Here is an 18192-nt window from a genome sequence, read left to right as displayed (position 1 = left end):
TTTCCTGCATCCCTTGCTTATTTTCTGCAACTCAACATTCAGCACCACCTGAACCGACTGTTATAACTGCCCTGGGGCCCCGCTCTACCCGTGGGGAGCTGTACCATCGTTGCTGCATCACCACCAGCCCCAGTGGACCAGAACCGCAGCGTCGGCTATACCTAGCTGAACACCATGAGTGGCATCACGAATCAATCCCATATAACTTTTCCCTTTACATTTTTATTGCACACCCAGGGCTACGGAGTCAGGTCACGGCCCCGTGACTTCCCCAAAGAACTGATATAGAAAATGTTCAGCACAGCCTAAAAGAGGAGGTGCATAGATATAGGTTCCCAAACCTTAATACGTGGAATAGTTACCACTAGCACACTCCAAATTGATGCAAAAAAGGGGGTATTTAATATACATACAGTAACCACAAACGTTTCAGTCTGCCAAGGACCTTCATCAGTGTGCAAAATGTAAGTTTTACTGGAAAAATTGCACTGAAAACAGTTTTGAATGGTAGGTCAGGCCAGCTAGCGGAAGAGGAAGAGACACGAGAGCCACGCGGTGGTGGTGCGGTGGATACCGCGTGGCTCTCGTGTCTCTTCCTCTCCCTCTAGCCGGACTGACCTACCATTCAGAACTGTCCGACCTGCTTCCAAGTACCCCACGGCCCTGGTGGGTGTCGCAGAAGGATTAAGGATAGACCAATAAAGAAAATTCAGGACATTTCCAGCAAACACTTAATGTAAGAAGCAGTTAAAGTTTACAACTCTAATTCCAAAAAAGTTGGGATGCTATGGAAAATATAAAGAAAAAAAGAATGCATTGATTTGGAAATCTCTTACAGTCATATTTTATTCTTAACAGAATATAAAACACAATTCAGAAGCTGAAAGTCAGACATTTTTCCATTTCATTTGAATAAATTAACTAATTTAGAAATTTATAGCAGAATTGATATTGCCTTTCATGTGTAATCTGCCCATGCCATAGGCACTAATGCAGACTCATCCCATCAGAGACATGAGCTTCTGAACTATGCACTGATAACAGGCTACATGGTCCATCCCCATTGTACGTCCGACATGGCTTCTCTCATTTCAATAAAGAATTCATATTTTCATTCTTATGACCACAGAACAATTTTCAATTTTATCTTCGTTCATTTTAAATGAACTTTGGCCCAGAGAAGATGGTAACGTTTCTGGATTGTGCTGATCTATGGTTTCTAGTTTGCATGATAGAGCTTTGACTTGCATTTCTAGATTGCACTGTGCACACAGATCATTATTTCTGGAAACATTCTTGAACCAATGCATTTGAATGACCGAACCATGCCTGTTTTTGGTAGATCACAAGCATCCAATATTGAATGTCAATCTTTTCCATTGTGAACTTGGATTTTTCCATAATCTATGAAACTTTTGATAATATTATGTACTGTAGATGGCTGGACATTAAAAAACTTTGTAATTTTACATTTAGGAATATTTTAGTGAAATGCTTTCACAACTTTTTGGTGCAGTTGTTCACAGATTGAGGAACGTCTGACCATCTTTGCTTGTGAGAGACTCCGCCTCTCTGCCATGCTCTTTTTATACACCGAAATGACTTGCTGAAAATTGACCCTCCATCTGTTTTCATTAATGCAACTTCTTTTCCAGCCAACTATTTTGAGATGTGTTCCTGCCATCAATTTCTAAAACAGTACATTTTTTCATATGAATTGAAAAAATGTCTAACATTCATCTTCTGATCTGTGTTCTATGGTCTGCTGTGAATAAAATATGGCTTCTTTACACTTACACAGCATCCTAATTTCTTTGGAATTGGGGTTGTACTTTACAGGTATGCTAGCGCTATGAATACCACCGTACAGACTGTATGTTTAGTCATGTTGTTATGTGACCTAATCACCAGTATTAATGGCTTATAACTTTAAATGCCCTGATGGAGTCCATAAAATATTTTTTATTATGGAAGCTGGTGGTTTTGAAGCGGCATAGTCTATTTGTATTTTAAGTCAAGACTTTGGACCTCTTTACTTTTCTGAATTTTTACGAGATCTTTCTCATGATTAGATATGTTGAATAGAAAGCCAATAAATGGTACTTTACATACTTTGAATGCCATATTGCACCTTTTTGTACTCGATCATAATGGCTTATGCTTCCATACTGTTTATGAATGCATATTTGGGTTACTGAAATGTAATCTTCTTTTTGGAAGATTAGTAAATGTCTACATATGCATAAGTGTGATTAAATAGGAAAAAAATCTGGAGTACTTCTGAATTTCAGCAGTGTTGTAATTGTTAATGGAGATTATAAACGATTAACATTAATGAAGTCTCTGCAGGATCTATGCAAGTGGAAAAATATTGCATTAAAATTGTGACTTCTTCAATTATGTAGGAATAGGACTTTTCAGCAACCATAGGAAAAGGTTACTTAGTCTTTTACCATGATTTAGCTTTTATGCAATGCTTTATAATCTCATTCAACCTAGAAGCCATGTAGGGAGAATATAATTTGAATATATAACTCCCACAATTAGTGTTGAGCATTCCGATACCGCAAGTATCGGGTATCGGCCGATATTTGCTGTATCAGAATTCCGATACCGAGATCCGATACTTTTGTGGTATCGGGTATCGGTATCGAAACAACATTAATGTAAAAATGTGTAAAAGAGAGAATTAAAATAAAAAATATTGCTATACTCACCTCTCCGACGCAGCCTGCACCTTACCGAGGGAAGCGGCAGCGTTCTTTGTTTAAAATTCGCGCTTTTCTTTCCTTACGTGAAGTCCCGGCTTTGTGATTGGTTGCGTCGCAGTCACATGGGCGACGCAACCAATCACAGCAAGCCGTGACGTAATTTCAGGTCCTTAAGGATTTTAAAATTATGTCCCGGCTTTGTGATTGGTTGCGTTGCAGTCACATGGGCGACGCAACCAATCACAAGCCGTGACGTCACGGGAGGCTGGACACGCGCGCATTTTAAAATGCGCGCTTGTCCAGCCTCCCGTGACGTCCCGGCTTGTGATTGGTTGCGTCGCGATCAACCAATCACAAGCCAGGAGGCTGGACACGCGCGCATTTTAAAATGCGCGCGTGTCCAGCCTCCCGGCTTGTGATTGGTTGACCGCGAAGCAACCAATCACAAGCCGGGACGTCACGGGAGGTTGGACAAGCGCGCATTTTAAAATGCGCGCGTGTCCAGCCTCCCGGCTTGTGATTGGTTGACCGCGAAGCAACCAATCACAAGCCGGGACGTCACGGGAGGTTGGACAAGCGCGCATTTTAAAATGCGCGCGTGTCCAGCCTCCCGGCTTGTGATTGGTTGACCGCGACGCAACCAATCACAAAGCCGGGACGTAATTTTAAAATCCTGAAGGACCTGAAATTACGTCACGGCTTGCTGTGATTGGTTGCGTCGCCCATGTGACTGCGACACAACCAATCACAACGCCGGAACGTAATTTTAAAATCCTGAAGGACCTGAAATTACGTCACAGCTTGCTGTGATTGGTTGCGTCCCGGCCACATGGGTGGCACGCGACCAATCACAAGCCGGGACTTCACGTAAAGGAAAGAAAAGCGCGAATTTTAAACAAAGAACGCTGCCGCTTCCCTCGGTAAGGTGCAGGCTGCGTCGGAGAGGTGAGTATAGCAATATTTTTTATTTTAATTCTTTCTTTTACACATTAACCCCTTCACCCCCGGAGCTTTTTCCGTTTTTCCGTTTTCGTTTTTCGCTCCCCTCCTTCCCAGAGCCATAACTTTTTTATTTTTCCGTCAATATGGCCATGTGAGGGCTTATTTTTTGCGGGACGAGTTGTACTTTTCAACGACATCATTGGTTTTAGCATGTCGTGTACTAGAAAACGGGAAAAAAATTCCAAGTGCAGTGAAATTGCAAAAAAAGTGCAATCGCACACTTGTTTTTTGCTTGCCTATTTTGCTAGGTTCACTAAATGCTAAAACTGACCTGCCATTATGATTCTCCAGGTCAGTACGAGTTCATAGACACCTAACATGACTAGGTTATTTTTCACCTAAGTGGTGAAAAAAAATTCCAAACTTTGCAAAAAACAAAACAAAACAAAATTGCGCCATTTTCCGATACTCGTAGCGTCTCCATTTTTCGTGATCTGGGGTCAGGTGAGGGCTTATTTTTTGCATGCCGAGCTGGCGTTTTTAATGATAGCATTTTGGTGCAGACACGTTCTTTTGATCGCCCGTTATTGCATTTTAATGCAATGCCGTGGCGACCAAAAAAACGTAATTCTGGCGTTCCGATTTTTTTTCTCGTTACGCCGTTTTGCGATCAGGTTAATGCTTTTTTTTTATTGATAGATCGGGCGATTCTGAACGCGGCGATACCAAATATGTGTAGGTTGGGCGCTTTTTTTATTGATTTATTTTGATTGGGGCGAAAGGGGGGTGATTTAAACTTTTATGTTTTTTTTTTTTTTTTCACATTTTTAAAAACTTTTTTTTTTTACTTTTGCCATGCTTCAATAGCCTCCATGGGAGGCTAGAAGCAGGCACAGCCCGATCGGCTCTGCTATGCAGCACCGATCATAAGATCGCTGCTACACAGCAGAATTGCAGGTGTGCTGTGAGCGCCGACCACAGGGGGGCGCTCACAGCCACCGGCAATCAGTAACCATAGAGGTCTCAAGGACCTCTATGGTTACTGTCCTGATGCATCGCCGACCCCCGATCATGTGACGGGGGTCGGCGATGCGCTCATATCCGGCCGCACGGCCGGATGCGGTAGTTAAATGCCGCTGTCTGTGTTTGACAGCGGCATTTAACTAGTTAATAGCGGCGGGTGATCGCGATTTCACCCGCCGCTATTGCGCGCACATGTCAGCTGTAAGAAACAGCTGACATGTCGCGACTTTGATGTGCGCTCACCGCCGGAGCGCACATCAAAGCGGGGGTCCCGACATGTGACGTACTATACCGTCACATGTCGGGAAGGGGTTAATATGGTTCCCAGGGCCTGAAGGAGAGTTTCCTCTCCTTCAGACCCTGGGAACCATCAGGGATACCGTCCGATACATGAGTCCCATTGACTTGTATTGGTATCGGGTATCGGTATCGGATTGGATCCGATACTTTGCCGGTATCGGCCGATACTTTCCGATACCGATACTTTCAAGTATCGGACGGTATCGCTCAACACTACCCACAATGTAACCACATATGACTAAAAATGGTGAAAAAGTGAATGTCTGATAATTAGACTTCTTCTGGAGGTGAACTATATCACTAGATTATGGAGAGAGGGAAGGTTGTTCAGCTACTTCCACTAAAGACAATATGTATACTTTAATGGGGTGATCTGAAACTTAAATATATTTTAATCCTAAACCCCTATCTATTTAATGTCATAATCAAATCTTTTTTCTAACATACTTTAATTATAAAATCCCAATCAGTCCCTCACTACACTAACTGCTTTATTTTTATTTTCTACTAATTGCTGTGTGATGATGGTTCATTTGAGAATACCAGAGCATGGTGGGATACTCAAAGGAGATGTCATCAGGGAGCAGAGACTGTGGTCACTGCCGAAGCCTATGACCCTGCCCTAAAATAAAGCGTCATCAGTGACATCCATTTCAGGGTCAGGGCTAGTCCTTGCTCTATTGAGCATGAGCTGTTTGTAAATTCCGATGGATGCTCAGCAGGATCTGGGCACCGTGCAATACTCTTCTCTGTGCACAGTGATAAAGTGGTCTCTCGTTTGTTCTGATGAGAAGTTATGAGCCAGCAACAGAGTGCACTGTCAGTGCGCATTGTAATGAGGGAGCGAGAGAAGAGATCAGCCTCAGTTTCGCAAGTGACATCACTTGTGGGGGGTGCTGGTTTCTTATCTAATGACACTTCTCTTCATGTCTGCATTATGTTTATACTGTGTGTACATTGGTCAGGATTAGTAAGTCTGAAACATTATTTCCAATGACAAATCAGCATGGCTGTACTAATGACAATTTCACCTTTTCTGCCTTTGTTTATGAGTATAATTGGGAAAATTGAATTCTGCTTGAATTGTTCAAAAATCTGTATTCTCTAGAAGGCTGTATTTTTGTAATTTTCACAGGGCGGAATTTAGCACAATGACGTCCGTCTGGCCACCATTTTGCTGAAATGAAGAGGATTAGCAGAAGGTTAAAAAGAACAACCACAAACCTAATAATATCACTCACTTGTCTGGGTAGCTCTGCTGCTCGCTCCCTACCATAGGGTCCTTGTTGTCTCTTCTTACCGACACTGCTCACTGAAACACAATGCATCTTCAAGCTAATAAGGGATAATTAATTTGTGGAGAATAAATTTGCTGTAAAGTCAAATTTCCAGGTAAAATCTGTGTGACTTAGAAAATAGAAAATAATCAGGACTCCTCATCTTTATTTATGAGTAAAGGGTTAAGAATATATCCATGTTACTATGTTACTGATGGACGATTGTTTGCATCGGTTAGCTATCCATGGTGCTGAAATGTTTATTTGTTGATGCTGTTGTCATGTAATGCCTGCATTATTATATTACTCTTATTATCATTTAAATTGACAACACACCAAAAATATTACTTTTAATATAACTCTTGCTCATAAAAAATAGATCAAATTTTACTATGTGCTTTGAAGTACTATGTTGCTAATATCATATATATTTTTTCATAAATCTAGCATTATGAGGATGTTGTTAATAGACTTTATTTTTATGTATCAATTCAAGAAAATACCTAATAAAATATTCTGAATTTCAGTTTGGCCATGGGACATACATAATAGGCTGGATATACTGTATAATGCTTCTACAACTTTTTTTCATGATTGCTTTTTCAAATGTAGACTGTGACAGAATCAGCAGAGTCATCTCATGATTAGTGTTGAGCATTCTGATACCGCAAGTATCGGGTATCGGCCGATATTTGCTGTATCGGAATTCCGATACCGAGTTCCGATATTTTTGCGATATCGGAAATCGGAATTGGAAGAGTGCGGTGCTTATGGTTCCCAGGGTCTGGAGGAGAGGAGACTCTCCTTCAGGCCCTGGGATCCATATTCATGTAAAAAATAAAGAATAAAAATACAAAATATTGATATACTCACCCCTCCGGCGGACCCTGCTCTTAGTGGTGCCTCCGTTCCTAAGAATGCAGGGAGTGAAGGACCTTCGATGATGTGGCGGCTTGTGATTGGTGGCGTGAGCGGTCACATGAGCGGTCACGCGACCAATCACAAGCCGCGACGTCATCGAAGGTCCTTAACTCTGCATTCTTATGAACGGAGGCAGACGCTGGGACCGGTGAGAGCCGGGGCCGTCAGAGGGGTGAGTATATGAATATTTTTTATTTTTATTCTTTATTTTATACATGAATATGGATCCCAGGGCCTGAAGGAGAGTTTCCTCTCTTTCAGACCCTGGGAACCATTCCGATATTTTGGGTCCCATTGATATGCATTGGTATCGGGTATCGGTATCGGCGATATCTGATATTTTTTGGATATCGGCCGATCCAATCCGATACTGATACCTTTGCATATCGGAAGGTATCTCTCAACACTACTCATGATCATTAGAGACAGCTCTGATGTACTTCTGGTGACTATTGCAAGGCAGGGTAACAATTCTAATCCTTAGACACACATATGAAGCCTCGTTACCACTCTTTGTTCCTCCTCTGAGTGATGTCACTGCTCTTCAGACCCTCAAAATTACTCTATGGTCTATGCGTTAGCTGGATGTCTCTCTTACAATGCAAGTTTTTGGTGACCCATTTTGACGCTCCATAGGCTTACCTCGTAAAATCCTCTGCCGGGTCACAAAAAGCGCAATGTGTCCTGGAGAATCCAAAGAGCGGTGACAGTTCTCAGAAGTGGACCTGAACGGCGATGGTTACCGGAGAAGGCGGCGGTGGGTGAGTATATTAATACTGCATGCACATATAACCGGATTTAGGAGGGCGGGGAAGTTTATGGGAGGGCTTCTTTAAACAATATATGAAGCATGTACTTCAATTTTGATGTTATGAGTTTGTATAACTATAATAATAACAGTAGTAATAATAACAACAGTATTAATGCTATAACACTTCAACATTAAAGCATAATAAGCACTTGATTTATAATTACAATATTTTTTACATGGAATTATTGAAATTAAAATGTAATACATTTCCTTTAAATGAAATCAAGCCATTCATCCACAATTTTTTTCATTCACAATGCATCTTCTGTTAAAAGCCATTTTTTGTTAAATTGGACTTGAGAGCGAAAAATGAAAGTCTGAAGATCACAGGTAGAGTCGAGGCTTGATAGATCATTTACTAGGGTTGATGTCACTTCATTTGAAACATTTTAGGGAGTATATTCATTCTAAGTTCAATAAAGGTCTCGCTGGAGGTAGACTAATTTACCCATGACTTTTACTTTCTCTGTGAACTGGACATTATCTGCAAAAAAATATTCAAATTGAGAAGATGCACTGATTGCGTATGAACTAAGAGCTGGGAATTCTTAGGCTTAAGATAATTGACTGAGAGAACATTTCTGTGCAGTCAGCCCCAGAATATATGAGCTGAGAATTATTTTAGAACCGCAAGGCACGGTACAATTATGAATACTGTACATGTTAATAGGAATTAAAGAGGTCAGTTATAGATCACAGCTTTTGGTTACAAAATGTGATGGAAAAAAAAGTGTATAGCAACCACTAAGAGGAATATTGGCAGACATATTCAGTGTAAGGAGCCACATCCCCAAGGACTCGTCCCTATATTCAATTAGGGAGAAGCTCATTTCATTGCACAATAGCCTGACTAATACTGTGGCTGAGCTATTACCAGCCATGGGCTTTGCATAGTACATTGCTTAAACAAAGAGTTGAATAGTAAAAATGTTTAATACTTATTTTATATCCATACTGATGATGATTATGGATAGATAAGAATGTTAACCTTTACGATAATTTATATAGTTATCTTTTAACCCCTTAACGACCAGAGGTATTTTTGTTTTTGCTCCCCTTTTTCCCAGGGCCATAACTTTTTATTTTTTGGTCAAAATGGCCATGTGAGGGCTTGTTGTTTGCGAGATGAGTTGTACTGTTGAGCAACACCATTGGTTTTAACATATTAACATATCGTGTACTGGAAGACGGGAAAAAAATTCCAATTACGGTGCAGTTTTTTTTACCATGTTCACTAAATGCTAAAACCAACCTGCTTTTATTATTCTCCAAGCCATTACAAGTTCATAGACACCAAACATGTCTAGGTTCTTTTTTAATTAAATGGTGAAAAAAATTCCAAAGTTTGTAGAAAAAATAAATAAAAAATTGCACCGTTTTAAGACACCCGTAGCTTCTCAATGTTTTGTGATCTGGGGATGGGTGAGGGCTTATTTTTTGTGTGCTGAGCTGATGTTTTTAATGATATCATTTTCGTGCAGATACAATCTGTTGATTGCACGTTATCGCATTTTAGTGCAATGTTGCTGCGACCAAAAATGTAATACTGGTATTTTGACGCCGTTTAATGTTCCAGTTAATTCTTTTTTATATTGATAGATCAATATGCGGCAATACTAAATATGTGTATATTTGATTTTTTTATTGTATTATTTTGAATGGGATGAAAGGGGGGTGATTTGAACTTTTATATTTCTTTATTTTTTTAATATTTTTAAATACTTTTTGACTTTTTGCATGCTTCAATAGTCTACATGGGAGAATAGAAGTTACACTATTTTGATCGGCTCTGCTACATAAAGGTGATGATCCACTCGCCTGTATGTAGCAGAAATGCTCAATTGCTATGAACGCTGACCACCGGGCAGCGCTCATAGCAATTTGGCTATGACAACCATAGAGGTCTGCTGGAGACTTCTGGTTGTCATGCCAACCCTTCGCTGACCCACAATCACATGATGGGGTCACCGATGGGCGGGATTTACTGCGCGTTTCTCGGAAGCACGAGTTAAATGTCGGTATCAGAGACTGACAGAAGCATTTAGCTAGTTAACAGCCACGGATGGATCGCGATTCCACCCACGGCTGTTGTGGGCACATGTCAGCTGTGTATATCAGCTGTATGTGCCCAGAAAGGTGCGGGCTCAGCACCGGAGCCTGCACCGAACGGGGAGTCCGACATCGGCGTATTATTATGCCAAATGTCGGAAAGGGGTTAATATTAGACGCAATTTTTTGTTGGCAAAACTAAAAATGTGAAACCCACAGTTGAGTTGAATTGGTCATTTATACCAACATGAAAACAAAGGCCAGACCAGCAATTTTCTCACCGGTCTTAATCAGGAGACATGTAGGAGTTAACGGCTCCTGATTCATTAAGAGGTGTATACCTTTTAATTAATTAGCAGCTTGTAACCAATGGCATGCCTCCATGTGCTTCACCACAAATCCTACTCCAGTTTTTGACATAAGCAAGATTTCCAGTGTAAGTAACACCAAAGCAAACCATGAATCAGATGATCTGTGGTGTAACGCTCCCGCATTGGCAACATACCACTTCAGCTCCGACAAAACTTAAGCAAAACTAAAAATGCGATTATAATGCTACAGTATTATTACCAGGCTGTGCACATTTATTTTTCACTTTTTCCTTATTTTAAAAATATAAAGTGAACATTGGATTTGATGATAGGCTTCTATTCTTAGGACCTGTAAAAGATATAAGGGACAGAAGGAGAAAGATATGGGAGTTACACTTTTTTATTCTTTTTTGATTTTCTAATGGCATTATGGTAAATTTCAAGACTCCGCACTTCAATCCTTCCTTTGAGAATACAGCCTGCAAATGGGGCATAAGGAAACTGCTTTGTCAAAGAATGAATGAATTTAGACAGTTTCCCTTGTTCTTATAAACACCATGCCACAAATTAGGAAGTTGGTTATGTTTTTTGCAGAACGTACACTAATTCAGCATTTTCTGCAAGAGAGTACAGAATAATGGCAATAATACCATTAAGGGGGATATATACACATCACTGATCCCAATGTCTTTCTCCAGATTAGCATCTACAGTACTTACACAAAATTAAGGATGTTGGTAATTAATAAACAAGATATGGTGTTAATGGATTTGCGCATGTCCAAAACCAAATTTTTTTTTGATCTTTATGCATCTGGAATAAAATATCAGTAGTCAGTCGCTCCAATACAGTTACAGAGCAGACCAGAAACAACCCAAATGCAGAAAAGTCAACCATGTTTTTTTGCTATGGAAAGCAGTAGAGGAGCATAACAAATAACTGTTGGGTAAATGCATGGTTTGTTTGGCCAAAATAACCTTAGCGACACATAAGCCATGATTTATCTAAGTGATTACACCAGGTTTTGACAAGTTGCAAATCTTTGCCTTGCACAAAAGTTTCTGCAACTTTTGATGTTTTCATGTCAGCTCCGCCAAAATAGGTGAAGCTCAGGTCGAACGGAGGCATGATGGGCATGGCCATCCCCTTGTCACGATCCATGTTTGGATCTGTGGCAGATCTGGTTTTCCTCTGATTAAAACCTTTCTTCTTTTCTGGTCATCGGGGGTTAATGCAGCTTTTCCCCCCGGTGGCCGCTGGTGTTATTGCATTGTTTTGCTGCTGGGTCAGCTGATGCTGGTTGTGACCACTCCCACCATTCTTCATAAGGTCACCTGGTGCATCAGCTGACTGTTGGTTATACAGGTCCTTCTGGAGATCAACCAAGCAGGTGGAAGGAGTTTTCTGAGTGCAGTTGTTCTGCTGAATATTCATACCTGGTGCATTACTCGGCTGTACTGTGCATTGCAGCAGAGAAAGCTAAGTGTTGTTTGCTTATACCTTGTTTGTCTAAACTTTCCCTTTGTGTTTTAGTAGTGCAGCGGTGGGATCAGTGTTCTCACTCGCCAATTCCCTACCCAGGGATCAATGCAGGGTGAGCAAAGGCTAAGGTATCCTGCTCGGCAACAGGTTGAAAGAACCTGTATAGGGATGTCAGGGAGATCAGGGCACAGGGCTTAGGAGAGTGCAGGAGGTGTCCATTTCCCTGTTCCCTATTGCAGGGCCCACCGTTGTTATTATGTCCCCGGTGTTCCCTTGTGAGTCTCGCCGCTTTGTGACCGACCACTCGTTGGGTCATGTCACGCTTGGACAGTCACTTCGTGACACCCCTCTTGTCTAAGACATGACGAGCTTTGGCGTAACTTGCGGCACAAATCTTACTCCAGCCCGAGGTGCAGGGAGGCGCACTTGACTTTTGAGAAGTTCTTGATGAATTAAAAGATGCATCTGACTCCAGCATGCCCCTCCATCACAAACAACAGACAGTCTTGAAGAATTGAGGCCGCTGTTAAAAATAGGAGCTGCATACGCAAGTGGGTAGAATGTTGCAATATTACTAACCATTTTCACTTTTTGATGAATTGGAGTAAAAATTGGTTGTGAAGTTGTGATTACACCGTGCAGTGCGTTAGACCAAATTACGACAGATATAGCAATGGTTCTTTTTGAGAAAGGAAGCAACACATGTTTTTCTTATGGTAGTGGGGCATTGACTGGTAGTTGGAACACCCGCCAGAGCTGTGGGGTACTCGGTACCGGGTCTGGTACTTAAAGGGATGTGTCACAGCAGCGGTGACCTGGTCTCTGGACTTGAGCACCCATGTTAAGGGGAAAGTCTTTAAAGGGATTTGTAAAATAATAAATGTTCATGATGCCACCTGTGGTATTCAGTCAGGGACAACCAACACTGCTTAAAGGGGTCCTCTGGGGTGATTTTATGGCAGCTGGGATGGTATGGCTTCCCACAGGTGAAGCTGGGTCCCCAGGGCTCCCGGTGTAGTAGATAAAGATGGTAGGTGGTGTAGAAAGAAAAGGAGGACACAGGGTTGTAGTCTCTTGACCTCTTTACTGAAAGGTTCAGGCAGCCACAGTCCAGGGTACCGGATCACAGGTGTCGATGGTCCGGACGGCTTGGAAGCGAGTCTGGAATCACCCTTACCAGGTGAGGTTGGAAGCCTTCCCTCTAGCGCGTGGTGTAGTCCCTTGCTGCCTTAGGCCTCTCACAAAGTCCTCATGTTTTCTCTCTGTCCCCCTTGTTGGTAGGACACTACCCATACAACAGGTAGGTCAAACCTTTTTACAGGATCTCTATCACGACCTGGGCTCTATTTGCTACTGTGTCCTCAGGTGTCAATGGTGGACAGGTAACTTGGAATCTGCTGTCTGCTTTTTTCTGCCATGGGGCATGAAGTTACCCCCACAACATCAGTTTTCCAGCTACCGGTATCTGCGCTCAGCATGGAGGAAGCTCAGTCGCAGTTTCTCTCTCTAGCTCTTAACTCTCCTTTGCTTCTTCTCCCTCTCAGTCTCCTACATACTGCTCTGCTTTCTTTTTCCTTCCCAGGAGCCGCAGAATCACTCATTTCCATGGCCCCAGCCTTCCTTCCTCTCTCTTCACTCTCCTCTCACCAACTGCCTAACTCCAACTGCCTAACTTCCTCCTCCAGCCAGAATACATATAGGGAAGCCACCCACAAACTGGATCAGGGCTCCCCCATCTGGCCTGGAAGCAGAATGGTGTTGTATGTGCTGAATACCTGCCAAAGGGATCCTCTCTCGCTTCCAAGCATGGCATCACTCTCTCCGAAAGGAAAGCTATGCCACTGTAACAACCGGTTACCTGGGGTGTTACATAATTCTCCACCTAAAACTTGACTTTGTACATTTGTTTACCCTAAAACTTTTGATTTTGAAATGTAGTTTTCAGACAGTGTTTCTAATGACCATATTCCGACAGATCAATCATTTGCAGAAACTGAATATGCAGGGAATGATGGAAAATCTTAGCTCAAAGATTTTCAGAATTGGCAATGCATTTCTGAATAGTAATATCTCTAATACAGACAAGATAATTAAAGCAAAGTAAGTCAATAGACTAGAAGATTGTTAAAGAGTTAGTAGAGTTGATTCTTTTCTATAATTATGTATTAATTGATTTTTTGCAGACAATGAACAAGCAGGTGATTTCAATTTCAGCCCAGGGAGCTACAAAATTGGTAATGATGAAGATTAGGGCTGTAATTGGACACTTATCTAAAGGTCCCCATACATATAAGATAGCTGTTTCTCCCAATTCCCTGATACACAGGAACACTCACTCGAATGAGAGTGCTGATGCCAGACTCCTCTTGAAGGGGCTTATCTCCAGAGGAATAAAAGGATCGCTTGTTAAAATTCAACAAGTAGGACGAAATTACGTCACGGCTTGCTGTGATTGGTCCGCGTCCCGGCAACATGGCCGCCATTAACCAATCACAAGCCGTGACGTCACGGGAGGCTGGACATGCGCGTATTTTGAAAAGCGCGCATGTCCAGCCTCCAGTGACGTCCCGGCTTGTGATTGGTTAATGGCGGCCATGTTGCCGGGACGTCACTGGAGGCTGGACACGCGCGCTTTTCAAAATACGCGCATGTCCAGCCTCCCGTGACGTCACGGCTTGTGATTGGTTAATGGCGGCCATGTTGCCGGGACGTCACTGGAGGCTGGACACGCGCGCTTTTCAAAATACGCGCATGTCCAGCCTCCCGTGACGTCACGGCTTGTGATTGGTTAATGGCGGCCATGTTGCCGGGACGTCACTGGAGGCTGGACACGCGCGCTTTTCAAAATACGCGCATGTCCAGCCTCCCGTGACGTCACGGCTTGTGATTGGTTAATGGCGGCCATGTTGCCGGGACGCGGACCAATCACAGCAAGCCGTGACGTAATTTCGTCACGGCTTGCTGTGATTGGTCCGCGTCCCGGCAACATGGCCGCCCTGACCAATCACAAGCCGGGACTTCACGTAACCAAGTAAAAGCGCGAAATTTAAACAAACAACGCTGCCGGTTCCCTCGCTGAGGTCCAGGCTGCGTCGGACAGGTGAGTATAGCGATATTTTTTATTTTAATTCTCTTTTTTACACATTATTACATTAATGTTGTTGCGATACCCGATACCCGATACCACAAAAGTATCGGATCTCGGTATCGGAAATTCCGATACAGCAAGTATCGGCCGATACCCGATACTTGCAGTATCGGAATGCTCAACACTAATCACGACAGCTAAATTCCACCAGGCTTTGATTTCATTAGTGATATTCCTGGGAACGCTAGATACAATAACAGTTAGCAGGTTTTCGGTTAGTATCAGCACTGTAAAAAAAGTAATTATTTTCAGATAGCTCAAATTAATAAATTTTCTACACTGGAGTTAAGCAGTTTTGACTGTCTTCAGTTTTATTAGACATGAAATTAAATAATAATTTTTCATCTAACTTTTAATTAGAAGACACCAGGGAATTAATTTTCACAAATGCTTTGTGAAAATGGAAGAAACACTTGGTTAGAGCAAGACATTAGATAGCAAAATTGGAGTTTTATATAAATACATTATTACATCATATTTTTGAATTTTAGGGGTTGGAATTTCTATTTCTATATGACTTTATTCTCAGAGACATAGTAACATTTGTGCAGAGCATTAATAATAACAATTATTAATAGATACCTGTCTGTGCCAGACCACCCTGATGCGTCATAGTGGCATGTCAGAGACTTTTGAGTGTTGTACATGCTCGTAGAAAGCCTGTAGCCCACTAATTCTGACTGCCTGTGGTCAATTGAGTGAGGAATGATGATGTCTTTTCCTAAACCCACTTTCAATACTATACACCAAATGTACAGTTTATGCAAAGGTGGTTAAAGGGAATCTGTCACCAGGTTTTTGCTACCTCATCTGAGAGTGCCATAATGTCGAAAAAGTGACCCCGATTCCAGCGACATATCACTTAGTTTACTGTGTACCGCAGTTGTGACACAATAAGAGTTTTTAGATGTAGCTTACTGTGTCTACTGACAGTGAGCTGCTTATCAGAGGAGGGGGCATGGGCAGACTACTTGTCTGGGTAGTGATAATGTCCTGGTGATAAACATTCATTGTATGGAAACAACAGCACACAACCCAATAAGTGGCACATCGCTGAATTCTGTGTTTTAAACCCTACTTCATACTGTCCTCAAACTATATAGAGAAAACTTGCTGACTGATTCCCTTTAATTGAATAATTTTTATTTTGCCGCTTAACACCAAGATAACAAGAATAGGGAATAGAGAGGGGGAATTTAGAGACAAGGGTTGTTTTCATGAGATCCTTTGTACATTTTTTCCTACTATACCATGCTGTACTAAACATTGACTTTACTCGCTTATATAGCACCATTAATTCCACCGCGCTTTACAGACGTCTATTCACAGGTCAACAAAAATTTTTTTTTTTTCTGGTGTCCAAAATATTTTAATGAATTTGGGGTATTTTTGGGGTGCTGATTCTGAATATGCTATCAGTTTTGCCAGATTGGCTCAAGTTTTTGAGATTTTTGGTATCTTATTTATAGCACTTGTTGGTAAATGCGACGCATCATCTCATTAATTTCTTTGGATTAGTACTTGAACTGAGCAGTTCTCAATATAGTTTTGTGTTAATTAGTGTTCTAAAAGTTTGTTCATAGCTTGATTTTTGCACTAACTTTATGTTGTTGTCTGTTTTCCAGTGAAAAGCATGAACTCATCAAGAAGAAGTTGTCTTAACGATCCAGACTCATTCTGTTACATTTGTGGTGAATACACACTGCCAAAACATAGAAGAAACATAACAGACTTCGTAAAAAAAGTGTATTTTGCCTATTTTGGGGTTATGCTTGGGGACCAAGACAAGTTTTGGGCACCACACATAGTGTGCAAAGCATGTATCGAATTATTACGAAAATGGAGCAAAGGACAAAGAAAAAGCTTCAAATTTGGTGTTCCAATGGTGTGGAGAGAGCCAAAAAATCATCATGATGACTGTTATTTCTGTGCAGTGCAAGTGCAAGGATTCAATAAGCATAAGAAACGAAAATGGGAGTAACATGGAATCTGCAAGAAGGCCTGTCCCTCATTGTGAAGATGTGCCTGTACCTGTGTTTACCATAAATAACAGTCATCATGATGATTTTTTGGCTCTCTCCACACCATTGGAACACCAAATTTGAAGCTTTTTCTTTGTCCTTTGCTCCATTTTCGTAATAATTCGATACATGCTTTGCACACTATGTGTGGTGCCCAAAACTTGTCTTGGTCCCCAAGCATAACCCCAAAATAGGCAAAATACACTTTTTTTACGAAGTCTGTTATGTTTCTTCTATGTTTTGGCAGTGTGTATTCACCACAAATGTAACAGAATGAGTCTGGATCGTTAAGACAACTTCTTCTTGATGAGTTCATGCTTTTCACTGGAAAACAGACAACAACATAAAGTTAGTGCAAAAATCAAGCTATGAACAAACTTTTAGAACACTAATTAACACAAAACTATATTGAGAACTGCTCAGTTCAAGTACTAATCCAAAGAAATTAATGAGATGATGCGTCACATTTACCAACAAGTGCTATAAATAAGATACCAAAAATCTCAAAAACTTGAGCCAATCTGGCAAAACTGATGACATATTCAGAATCAGCACCCCAAAAATACCCTAAATTCGATGAAATATCTTTGGCACCAAAAATGCTGTTGACCAGTGTGTCCCTGTTTGGTCCCACAATCCAAATTCACTACCAGTATGTCTATGTAGTGTGGGAGGAAGCTGCAGTACTTGGAGAAAACCTTCAAACATGGGGAGAACACACTATCTCCTTACAGATGTTATCCTTGGTGGGATTTGACGTTAAAGCCCCCGTCTCACATAGCGAGATCGCTAGCGATATCGCTGCTGAGTCACAAGTTTTGTGACGCAACAGCGACCTCAGTAGCGATTTCGCTATGTTTGACACGTAGCAGCGACCAGGCCCCTGCTGTGAGATCGCTGGTCGTGTCGGAATGGCCTGGACCTTTTTTTGGTCGTTGAGGTCCCGCTGACATCGCTGAATCGGTGTGTGTGACACCGATCCAGCGATGTCTTCACTGGTAACCAGGGTAAACATCGGGTTACTAAGCGCAGGGCCGCGCTTAGTAACCCGATGTTTACCCTGGTTACCAGCGTAAATGTAAAAAAAACCCAAACAGTACATACTCACCATCTGATGTCCGTCAGGTCCCTTGCCGTCTGCTTCCTGCTCTGACTGAGATCCGGCCGTACAGTGAGAGCAGAGCACAGCAGTGACG

At 41.8% G+C, this 18192-nt stretch overlaps 1 protein-coding gene and 1 long non-coding RNA gene across 6 annotated transcripts in view; one reads left to right on the top strand and one right to left on the bottom strand.

The window, feature by feature from the left end:
* Window positions 1-18192, top strand: part of PRKG1 (protein kinase cGMP-dependent 1) — a 1588699-nt gene that overhangs the window by 509418 nt on the left and 1061089 nt on the right. The gene's annotated exons all lie outside the window — the stretch shown is intronic.
* On the bottom strand, window positions 990-8473 carry LOC143768438 (uncharacterized). The gene is made up of 3 exons (XR_013213869.1): window positions 7585-8473; window positions 5191-6890; window positions 990-2534 (listed from the first exon to the last, which is right to left on the bottom strand). It is a non-coding gene; the product is annotated as an uncharacterized LOC143768438 (long non-coding RNA).

The sequence above is a fragment of the Ranitomeya variabilis genome, chromosome 4 (genome assembly GCF_051348905.1).
Source record: "Ranitomeya variabilis isolate aRanVar5 chromosome 4, aRanVar5.hap1, whole genome shotgun sequence".
Classification (NCBI taxonomy): Eukaryota; Metazoa; Chordata; class Amphibia; order Anura; family Dendrobatidae; genus Ranitomeya; species Ranitomeya variabilis.
Note: the sequence above shows the minus strand (reverse complement) of the source record. Positions and strands in the feature narration are given on the sequence as shown.